The sequence below is a fragment of the Phoenix dactylifera genome, chromosome 8 (genome assembly GCF_051530095.1).
Source record: "Phoenix dactylifera cultivar Ajwa chromosome 8, Ajwa_hap1_PhDact_Kaust_v1.1, whole genome shotgun sequence".
Taxonomy (NCBI): domain Eukaryota; kingdom Viridiplantae; phylum Streptophyta; class Magnoliopsida; order Arecales; family Arecaceae; genus Phoenix; species Phoenix dactylifera.
Window position 1 is genome coordinate 13662282 of NC_143197.1, and position 12072 is coordinate 13674353.

Sequence of the window (12072 nt, forward strand, 5' to 3'; positions counted from 1 at the left end):
GAGCCTCCCACCTGCTTACCTGGCCAATTGTTCGATTACCTCTTATGAAGAGCTCAAGTTGCAAACACTAAGACCTGATTAACCAATATTAAGTCAATAGGTCTTCCACTGTAGTAGAGCTGCTAAAGTCTTTCTGATGTTGATTTGTCTCGGCTGGATACAGTGGTCAAGTTGCATCGGGGGGCTGGACCTCTCTATAGACATGAGATGTTGTAGGGTAAAGGTGGGGTTGGGCACCAATAACTGTTAGGTGAGGACCCAATGACGACTTTATTCCTACGGTTATACGGTGGGTCTGACTTAACTAAGAAATGGGACCAATAACTGTTAGGTGAGGTTTTCATGGCTTAGAGACCAAGTAGCACTGAAACATGCTTGAGAAGCATTGTACAAGAGTTGTACATTCATCAATTTATGTGTCATCAATAACTGTTAGGTGAGGTGGCATGTAAATCGGTGGAACCGCAGTACCCACTAGAAACCCTAGTCGTGTGGGATTTCCGTTTTCCTACCAGAGGAGTGTGAGGAATTCGAGAAAATAGTGGGAGTTACATTTGTTCTAAAAGACCTTAGAACAGATTAGGATCAAGTACAAAAGTCTAACTAGAATCTTTACTCTCTGAGGATTATAAAGTCAGCTTCTAGACTCTTAACTCATATCCTATAGAACAACCGTTTGACCAAACCCAATTATAAAGACTGGCTTAGCAAATTTCAAAAATAGTTTTGAATTGTGAGAAATTCGGGTATATGCTAGACCATGGAATCCCCATGTTACCAATCCGTCCGATCACTGATCAGCGTAAGACGCTTGTTAAGTGGACGAACAATGACAATAAAGTTAGGTGCTGCACAATGGCATCCATGTCCAATGCATTACAATGCCAGCATGAGAACATGAGACTGCCAGGGACATATTAAATCACCTGCAAGAGTTGTATGGTGATCAGAGTCACGCAGCTCGGTTTGAAGTGTCCAAGAGGCTCTTCAAAGCCAAGATGCATGATGGGCAGTCTATCCATGATCATGGTTTGACCATGATAAAGGACTTAGAGAAGCTTGAGAAGCTTGGCATGACCATGCACAAGGAATTGCAAACGGATTTGATCCCGCAATCCCTTCCAGCTTCATATGAATAGTTTATAGTAAACTACCATATGAACAAGGTTGTATGCACTAAAATAGAATTATTAAATAAATTGGTAACTAACTTAGGGACCTTGAAGAAGTTCAAGGGGCATCGTTTTCGCTGTCAGGTTGGTTTCTACTTTCAAGAGAGAGTCTATTTGGAAGAAGAAGAAGCCTGCGAAGAAGCAGAAGACTAAGAAAACACCAAGTAAGGAAGTTCCAAGAAAAAGGCCAATTGCAAGGAAAAGTGTTTCTATTGCATCAAAGACGGCCATTGGAAGAGGAACTGTCCTACATACATGGGAAGCATAAAGAACATGAAGGGTGACAGACCTTCAGAAGGTTTGTCAGATATGCTCAGGATACTTAGGGACTGTTACCTATTGCTAGCAGAAATTTGATTTCTGTATTTTATTTAGCACAGAAAGATTTTTATTTATTTGAAAATTAAATTGATTCAACATGGTTTTAAGATTGACAGTCTCTATCACATACATATGGATGTATCTGTGAATATATCTGAGCAAACAGTGAATACCATAGGATCTAATAGATCCAAAAATGAGATAAATCTAAAGTATTTATGGCACCTCAGACTTGGCCATATAGGAGAAGACAGAATAAACAAATTGGAGAAACATGAACTTTTGGGCTCATTGACTTCCGAGTCATATTTGATTTGTGAATTCTGCCTTCAAGAAAAGATGGCCAAATTATCCTTTGTAGGACACAGGGAGGTCCACTGAAATACTTACCCTAGTACACACTGATGTGTGTGGCCCATTCGATGTGCAGGCTAGGGGTTGTAATTTTTTACTTCATTTTACTAATAATTACTCACGGTATGGATATGTGTGTGAGACACAAATATGAAACTTTTGAAAGGTTCAAAAAGCTTAGATATGAAGTAGAAAAATAAGCACAAAAACTCATTAAGGTTCTTCGATCAGATCGAGGAAGTGAATATCTTAATGGAGAGTTCCGTGATTATCTCAAGGAGAATGGTATAGTTTCATAATGGACTCCTCCTGGTACACCTCAGCTCAATGGAGTGTTAGAGAGGAGGAATCGGACTCTATTGATATGGTCCAGTCCATGATGAGCTTCACTGATTTACCCTTGTTTCTTTAGATAGATGCCTTATTTTCAGCTATTTACTTGTTGAATAGAGTTCCCTCTAAAGTCCATTCCTACTGCACCATATGAGATATGATATGGTAAGAAACCAAGTCTTGGTCATCTCAAGATTTGGGGATGTCCGGCCCACGTCAAGAGACTACAGGCGGACAAACTAGAGGCTAGTACCATAAGTGCTCGTTTTATAGGATATCCTAAAGAGTAATTAGGATACAATTTTTACGTCTTAGAGGAGCACAATTTGTTTGTGAGCCGTCATGCCATCTTCTTGGAAAACCAGTTTATCCTTGATAGAGGCAGTGGGAGGAAAATTGAGCCTGAAGAGAAAGTCTCTGAAAAGCAACGAGTCATGGATCCTATCAAACCCATTCATACAGAGCCAGTACACGATGTCCCTCGACCACCTCGTAGATCTAGTAGGGTCTCCCATCCTCCCGATAGATACTTAGGTATACTAGAAGAGGATACCGAGGAAATGTTCCTAGTGGGAGATAGGGATCACATACAGGATCCCAAAACCTACAACGAGGCGATATCTGATGTCGATTCCGAGAAATGGTTGGAAGCAATGAAGTCAGAGTTAGACTCCATGCATTCCAACCAAGTCTGGACCTTAGTAGACCTACCAGAAGGTATTGTACCTATTGGATGCAAATGGATCTACAAAAGGAAGATAGGTTCGGATGGAGAGGTAGAGACCTATAAGACAAGGCTTGTGGCGAAAGGGTATAGTCAGCGCGAAGGCATTGACTATCAGGAGACCTTTTCACCTGTAGCCATGCTAAAATCCATCCGAACATTGCTTGCCATTGCAGCATTTCATGATTATGAAATCTGACAGATGGATGTGAAAACTGCTTTTCTGAATGAATATCTTGATGAAGATATCTATATGGAACAGCCTTTGGGGTTCACTTCCAGTGATGGAGATCACAAGGTCTGCAAGCTGCAAAGGTCCATCTATGGACTAAAGCAAGCATCTCGGAGTTGGAACACTCGTTTCGATGACGCAATCAAAATGTTTGATTTCATCAAAAACGAAGAGGAACTGTGTGTTTACAAAAAGGTTAGTGGGAGCGCTGTCGTATTTCTCGTACTGTACGTGGACGACATCCTACTAATAGGGAATGATATTCCCATGCTAACCTCGGTCAAGGTCTGGTTGTCAAAAAGGTTCTCCATGAAAGACCTTGGGGAAGCATCCTATATTTTGGGAATAAAGGTCTATAGAGATAGATCTAAAAGGATGCTTGGCCTATCACAGAAGATGTACATAGAGGAAGTGCTGAAAAGGTTTAGCATGGAAAACTCTAAAAGGGGTCTCTTACCCCTAAGGCATGGAATTAATCTCTCCAAGAAGATGTGCCCCAACACATCTGAAGAGATTCAACGCATGAGCAAGATCCCCTATGCATCAGCAATAGGGAGCCTCATGTATGCCATGCTATGTACATAATTTGATATAGTACATGCTGTGAATGTCACGAGCATATGTCAAACAGATCCAGGCAAAAGCACTGGATAGCTGTGAAGAACAGTCTTAAGTACTTGAGGAGAACTAAGGACATGTTCTTGGTCTTTGGAAGAAGATCAGAGTTGAAGGTAGAAGGATGCACACATATCAATGATAGAAAGTCTACATCAGAATATGTGCAATGGTGGTTCAATAAATTGGAAGAGTTCCAAACAACCGATCATTATAGATTCTACCTTAGAAACTGAATGTTAAGTCGTATCTAAGGGTGCAGTGGAAACCTTCTGGTTAAAAGTTCATTGCAGAGTTAGGTGTAATGTCATTAGATGCCATAACACTTTACTACGATAACATTGGCACCATAGCACTAGCTATGGAGCCAAGGTCTCATCAGAAGTCCAAGCACATAGAGCGGCGCTTCTATCTCATACGCGACTATGTTGAGAAGAAATATGTAGAGGTGCAGAGAGTAGACTCCACGGATAACGTGGAAGACCCGTTCACTAAGCAGCTAAGTCAGCAAAAGACTGAAGCCCATCTTGAGAAGATGGGGCTTAGATATATGACTGATTGGCTTTAGTGCAAGTGGGAGATTGTTAGATGTATGCCCTAGAAGCCAATCTGGCTGACACATTGTTAATTCTAGGGACATAATTTTGTACTTGACTATTTATTATTGAATAAATAAAAGGCATCTTTTCATTCATATTATTTATGTGTCTATGAATCGTCCAAGAAATTAATAAGATGATGATGCATATTCTCAAGAGTTGAGAATTTGAGCCATGTATCATTGGTGATTAATTTCTAAATGCTCCTGATCAATGGATCATCACGAGGACGGTGATCGATCCGATCAGTGCACAGATCACTTTTCTTCTGGATGGATGAGACTTGAGTCCACAGTGTAGGGATACTGAAGTGATAGTGCAGGTGCTTGTTAGAGAACAAGGGTACTGAGCGTGACCAAGACAAGAAGTCACTTGGATGTCTATCTACTCGTCAGTGACTTGCTTGATGTTGCAGTAGTATGACTGGTCCTTTGACCTGCGGTGCTTCAGCTACTCACAGTGAGGTTATTGTAGTTTGACTACACGTATATATGGTCTCTAGTCATATGGGTCCTTGTAGTGTAGATTGGCTGCAGTAAGTTCACTGTAGGAGTAGGGTATGCACTTACATGGAATCTATCGACCTTGATAGAAGAGGAGTGATCCTATGTGATTTGTTAGACTGAGTTCTAAGACCTTGGCCAGGGCAGTAATATAAAGTGGAAAAAGAGTTTTCCACTAACGAACTCGAGTCGAATAAATCTTGACATATGACAGACGAAGGGGTTTGACGAGTTATCCATGACCTCCGTCCTGTAGGGATCCACGATAGTAGGACTGTATCACACGATAACTGCACCTAGAGGTTCATCATTCTATTCTACTGGGTAGCCACTACATGCTGCTAGGTGTCACTGATGGATGGTGGGACTCACAGGGATTATCTCGATGATCGATAAACCCTAATGAGTAGAGTTGGAATCGTTCCAATCCATTGAAAGGAGTTTTCAATGATATTATGATAGAGATCATGATATATCTCACTACCAGTCAGAATAGAACCTATGGGGTCACACACACTAGAAGTATTGACCGATCCGATGGTTGAATCGTGATTAGGAATCACAAGTAATCAATTCGATTGATATTCAGATGAAGAAGGAACAAAGGGAATTAATTAATTGGACTTAAACACAAATCCTACTTTGAGTAGGATTCCTAGAGTCCTAATTGGATTAGGACTGGGAATCCTAGTTGGAGTAGGACTGGGATTCCTACTTGAAATAGGATTCCTACAATCCTAATTAGATTAAGAGTTTCGAATTAAAATTGTATTCCTACTTGGAATAGGATTCCTAGAAGACCTAATTGGATTAGGACTTCGAATTCAAATAAGAGTCCTAATTGGATTAGGACTAAAATTAAATATGTCCTAATTTGGATTAGGGTTTTTTAAGTCACAATTAATTATTAATCTAATGAATCAATAAGACTTCTAATTGGACTAGGATTGAAGAGTTCAATTGAGTCAAAATTGATTTAAGTTCTAATTGGATTAGGACTTACCTAGATTGGATCCAAATTGGTTCACCCTTGGTTAAACCCTAATTGGATTAGGGCTAAACCAAATCAAGGCCACCCAATCCTCATTAGATGAGGATTAGGGCAACACAAGAAGGAGGGGCTCACGCCCCTCCTCCTTATCTTCCTTGGTGCGGCAACACAAGAGGGGCCGACGCCCCTCTTGGAAAAGATTTAGGGCTCCTAATTTGTAGGAGCCCTAGGTACTTTAAAAGGAGGTGAAAAGGGGGCGGCGCCCTAGGATTTGATGCTCTCCTCCTTGCAGCCGTGGCCTCCCTCTCCTCCTTCTCCATCTTCAGCCGCAAGCAAAGGAAAGCAAGGGAAGATTGTTTGGTGGCCTCTTCCTCCTCCCTTCTCCCTTCCAACGCAAGGAAAAGAAAGAAGGCTGCAGGAGCTTTGATCTTCTTCCTCTCTTCATCCTTCTTCTTCCTCCTCTCAAGCACAATCAAGGGTTGATTGAAAGAGAGGAGATCAGCCATCAAAAGTTATCTCTGCAAGGGAGCTAGCACCCCGGGGAGATAGAAAGCTTGATTGGTCCTCTGCTTCGTGTGGATACCCGTAGAGGCCGGGCACTTGAACGGCTTCAAGCGAACCTTCATCCTAAACCACGAACTTCAGTTTGCGGTGATCATCTACCCGCACAAGGTGAAGATCTGATCTTCTAAAGGTTTTAAAAGTTTTTAATCCTTATCTATCTACGAACGGTTTTTGAACAACGTTCATGCGATGAACGTCGATCCCGCACATGCCTCTTCCGCTGCATCTGAATTTTTTAAAATTTCAGCGGCATGATCGGGATTTTCTAACAGCTTCATATGTTTGATCTAGAACTTTTGGTGAGAGGATATTAGTTAGATTATGTACCTAATACGACATGTATCAAAAGGAAATGTTGTCTATTCTTATCTCCTATAATCAAATAATTTGGTTTAGATCATCAGGCCTTGCATACCCTCTGGGAATTTACCCTAGAGAGCATGCGGCTATGTCACGAGCCTATCTCAAGTGGTGGCTTTGAGTCATGACAAATGATAATTGTATATATGCTTACCATTTGTTTATGCCTAAAAATTATTCGGTCATTGGCCAACTATAGAAAATGATCAAATACTAAAACCGATCAAGATTTGGTTGGCTAATTTATGAATGACACTTGAAAGGATTATGCTTGGCCACTTATCACTCATACAAAAGGCTACAAATGGATAGTTTTTAATTAGAATTAACTTTATAATGGAAGTTATTTGGATGAAGGAGAAGTTAATCATGCGAGGAATCGTTGATAACTACCACAGAAGTTACCAATACAAGAAGCGGCTACCCAACATAAGTTATCACTGGAAACAACTTCCTATGTCATGCTAAAATGTAGCAAGATGTCATGGACCCTCTTTCCCACATCTTCATACAAGACTATAATAAATCAGGGATGATGTCAACACTTATAAGCTACTTCAACCTTTCATATCTTAAAACTAGGATTCTTCTCTAGAGTGGAGGTTCAATCTACTTTAAAATGCATATTCATTTTGTTATATCAAAGACGTTTGAAATCGGATGGAATGGTGATTGAGTGTTCTCCCTCTCTCTAATCTCTTTTCTTTTTTTGGTGTCCACTTTATTTCCTATCTTGCTTAATTATATATATCAGATGTACCAAAATTGCATGAATTCAAATTAGATAAAGGTAGATTCAATCCTTTTATTTTATCTTGTGCATGCATTCGCTGCATCTTGTACTTACCTTATCTTGGAGGAGATTAGAGAGCTGATTTTTAACTGCTTCAAATATAGATGGACCTGTTCCATAGCTGTAGACCAAATGTGGCTGCCCCTAGTGTCTTCAATGGTTGGTAAGCATCAGAAAGAGATGTTGGTGGCTGCAGTACAGATGAAGAGAGAGAATATATACTTAACAACATGAACTCTTACAAAGCTCCTGGGCCGGATGGGTTAAAACCATTTCTTTTCAAGGAATTCTAGTCTTAATAACAAATGAGGTGGTTGATGAACATGTGTGAGTAGCAATGAGTAATTAACAAAAGTAGATATTCAAAAGATCAAAGCACACATTCATAGAGCACATATAGAGTAAATTTATAGTGGTTCACTGCCAATTTTGTACCTACGTTCAGTGCTTAAGATACTATTCTTAGGAATTTTCACTATAATATTTCTAAGATTATGGTCCGATTGTTTTAGCAGAGCTCGCAATCAACCCAGTTAATTTTTACTGGCAATTAACTAAAACCACACCCGAGCCTTTCCTTAGGCCCAATGTAATCCAATTCAAAATTTGAATGGACATTTTTTCTCAGTTTTAAATCCTAAAACTTATCACAACAAAGTATGAAAGAAATATAAAGTAAGTTACAACTCCACAAAGTAAAATATACACAAAATAAATAAGGCCCTAAATCAGTTGGTTGGCCTTGATTGGACTTGAATGCACTTCACCAACTCTCTCAGTAGTAGAGGGTGTGATCTTTCAGCTCTTAATGAATGTACTTGAATATTTTTCTTTTTGAAACTCTCTTCTTTTTTTTGGCTATTCAATTTATTCTATTTTCCATCACTTATATTTTTTTTGGTGTTCTCATGTATTTATACCACTTATCAATGGTTGAAAGACTTTTTTAGTCATGAGATAGGTCGAAAGAGTCATTATGAGACAAAAAAGGCTATTCTGACTTAAGAAAAACTAGTCATTATTGTTGTCAAGCGCATATGGGTTGACTCGATGTTTATAAGGGTCGGCTCATGATCTTCAGGAGTAGACTCATAATCCTCAAGGATCAACGCAAACTAGCTGTTATTTTTGCTGTGCTCCATCTTTCTTCTGTGACTATTGTGGGGTCGACTCTCCAACAGACTTAAATTTACTATTCTCTATCTTTTATTTATGGTCATTTAAGGGTCGACTCGTTTGCTTCTAGTATTGAATCTTGTCCGATTGGAGTTAGTTCTTGTCTAACTGGAGTCGGCTCTTGTCTGACTCGAGTCAGCTCGTTTCTTCATAGGTCCACTTGTCAATATTGTGAATTTTATAGCTCTCTATCTTCGATCTATGGTTATTTAGGGGTCGGCTTGTTTGCTTCTAGGATCGACTCTTGTCTGACTAAAGTTGGCTTATGTTCTTATAGGTTGATGCACCGATATGATAAATTTTACAGTATTCTGTCTGTCTTCTAAAACTATTATGGGGTCGACTCGTGATCTACAAGAGTCGACTCGTGAAGACGTATCAGTTTGTTTTAATGTGATAGGGTCGACTCGTTGTAATCTAAGGGTCGACTGTTGATATAGCCCAAGTCGGAATTTTCTGTATTTGCATGTGAATATTCTAGGATTACTTCAAGGTCTTTTTGGAGTTGAATTTCTTTGTGTAAAACTTTGGATAATTAATCTTCATTTGAGAATTACTACAAGCTTTCTTCTTAGCTTTGTATAAATATTCAAGTATACTCAAAATATCTAATTAGGGAACTTTTTAGTTGAATATTTTGCATCATCAAAATTAAACCTTTTGGGTCAAAAATCTTTCTCTTTTGGATGATAACAAAATTTTTTAGTTCCAAAAGAGAACAGTATAAACAAAAATAACATCTTTTGAAACTGAGTCAATATTTATAAAATTGAGTTAATATTTGTAAAATTTACTTTCATTCTTTATTAAATTTACTTGTTCCTTAGAGCAAAGTTTTTTTGAAAACTACCACAAAGTTTGCTTTATAAGTAGTTCTCCCTCTTTTTGATGCACATAGAGAATCTTTCTTATTACCATTTTTAGAAGTCTTATATTTACTCCTCTTGCTTCCATATTTCCATACGATGTTCTTCCATTTTGATGATTCCTTATTACTATTTTTTTACTTAATTTTACTCTTGTTACCCATTTATTATTCTTTTGGTATTTAACTTTTCTCCCCTTTTTTGTCATGATCAAAGTGGTAACCTAAGAGAGGAATATTTCACAAGAGAAATATAGAGAAATACTTAAACATCCATACTAAAATATTCATACATTAAAGAAAATTTCAACATTGAAGCACAGTACAAAATAGATGGATAAGTACATGTTACTCAAAATTATAACAAAGTACATAACAAGGTTGGATCAAAGTACATAACAAAATACATAATAAGAAGAACCAAACATAGCATAATACTGATTAAAGATAAATAAGAGATCTCTAGTCCTCGTCAGATGAAGAAGAGGCATCAAGATGAGTTGGCATGCATGATAAGGCACCAGCTTGATGACTTCCAGTTTTGCTAGAAGGTCCAATACTAGTGAAGGGACAGAAAGGTCTAGAGGAAGTAGAAACGTGAAATGGCTTATTAGATTGGGCAGGAGGTCTCGCAGAGGTAGTGGCTCTAGGAACAGCAGAAGTGAAAGTAGTTTTATGTTGCCCAATCAACCTTCTCATGGATTGAAGAAGAGATATAATACCTGAGAAAACTATAGTTGTCGTACCATGTATCTCTTCTCTCCATTGCTAGATTCCAGACTCAATTCTTCCTCTAAGTCTTCCAGCCTTCATGGCTAGTTCAAATAGCTGCTTATTGCCATCATTTCAAGCCTAGGTCAATCTGCATTGAACAATTTTTTCTTCTAAAAAAGCCACCCTTTCACTCAAATTAGTGACAGAGATCTGAATAAGTTGATGGTTGCCTTCAGATTGACATGCATCCATGAAGTCTCGGCGTCATGAAAATTGTTCAACTCAATTTGCTTTCGAGCTCCTTCTCTGGTTGAAGATAGTCTAGCTACGGCTTCTCCCCTGCTTTCTTCTTCCTCATCTCTAGCTCCACCTTTGGTTTTCATCCAACGACCATTTTTCTTGTTGTAACTCATACAATATAGAGAATAATCATTGTAGGTGTCTGGACAAGCCAACTCAGGAGTTTTTTCTCCAACTAAATTCTCATCAAAAATTTGAAATACTTCTATGAGCATCATACCATAGGATAGTGGAGCTTTAGCTCGAGAGACTACATCAAGCATCCTTCGGTTCATCGGAGTTGGGAGATTCATAAGAATTTTCTTGTGAAGGGAAGAGCCGATTTTTGCATGCATATAATTTTTAAAATTTCAGAAAATTGCAGCGGAAAGTTAGAATTAAACACTTTAATTCTAGGCATGCATCAGAGATCATATTTCAAAAATAAAACTCCAGAAACGTTTAAACAAGTTTATGTAAAAACGACTATGCATGATTAAACATGTGATCATAAAAATACAACCCTAGTTAAATTATAAACATAACTAATATTAAAACCATACCTTATGGTGAAGAAGATGAATTTGAAGATGGAGAAGGTCGAGCCTCACAGCTAAACACGTGACTGGCCTCTACGGATCGTCCACGTGAAGCTCCAGTTGATCTAATCCCGCGGAAGTGCTAGCTTGCGCAGAACCCTGCTGAGGCTGATTTCATTCTTCTTTCTATCAATCAACCTTTGATTGATCTTCTTGGAAGATGGAGGAGGAATGGTTTATAGGAAATGAAGAGGCTTGAGATCTGATCTTGTGGCAAGTTTGAATGTGAATTTCAAATTCAAACTTCATGTGATATGGGAGGAAAGATGTGATCATGAAAAACTTTCCTTTTAATGCATTATTCCCTTGATATTTGAATTCAAATCACACGCCTCAAAACCATTTTGAATTGGCGGATGAATGGGTTAATTAATCCAGAAGATAAATACATACCTTATTGGTTAATTAGAATTTGAATTCAAACATCAAATGATGTCGCCTCCCTTGGATGTATGCAACATGTTCATGTGGACTTTAAGATCCAGACAATTCGGATCAAACCCAATCTAATTGGGTCAAGTCCTATTTATAAGTGAAGCCTAATCTCCTTGGGTTGAACCTAATCCAATTAGGTCAAACCCTGATTAAGCACAATCCTCTTGGGTTGAAGCTAATCCAATTAGGTCAAACCCTAATTAAGCACAAATTGAACCTCGTTCAATTTTGCTCAACCTAAGTCCAATTACTCAATCAAATAGAATTTATTAGCAATCAAATTGCTAATTAATCCTCCAATAAATCATTAATTATTCTATAACAACATTTTACTTAGAATAATTTGTCAATCGAATTAACCAAATTATCCCTAGATGATTCTTAATCGTCCAACAGCCTTTATGATCAACCTAGAAAACTTCTATACGTGTGACCCCATAGGT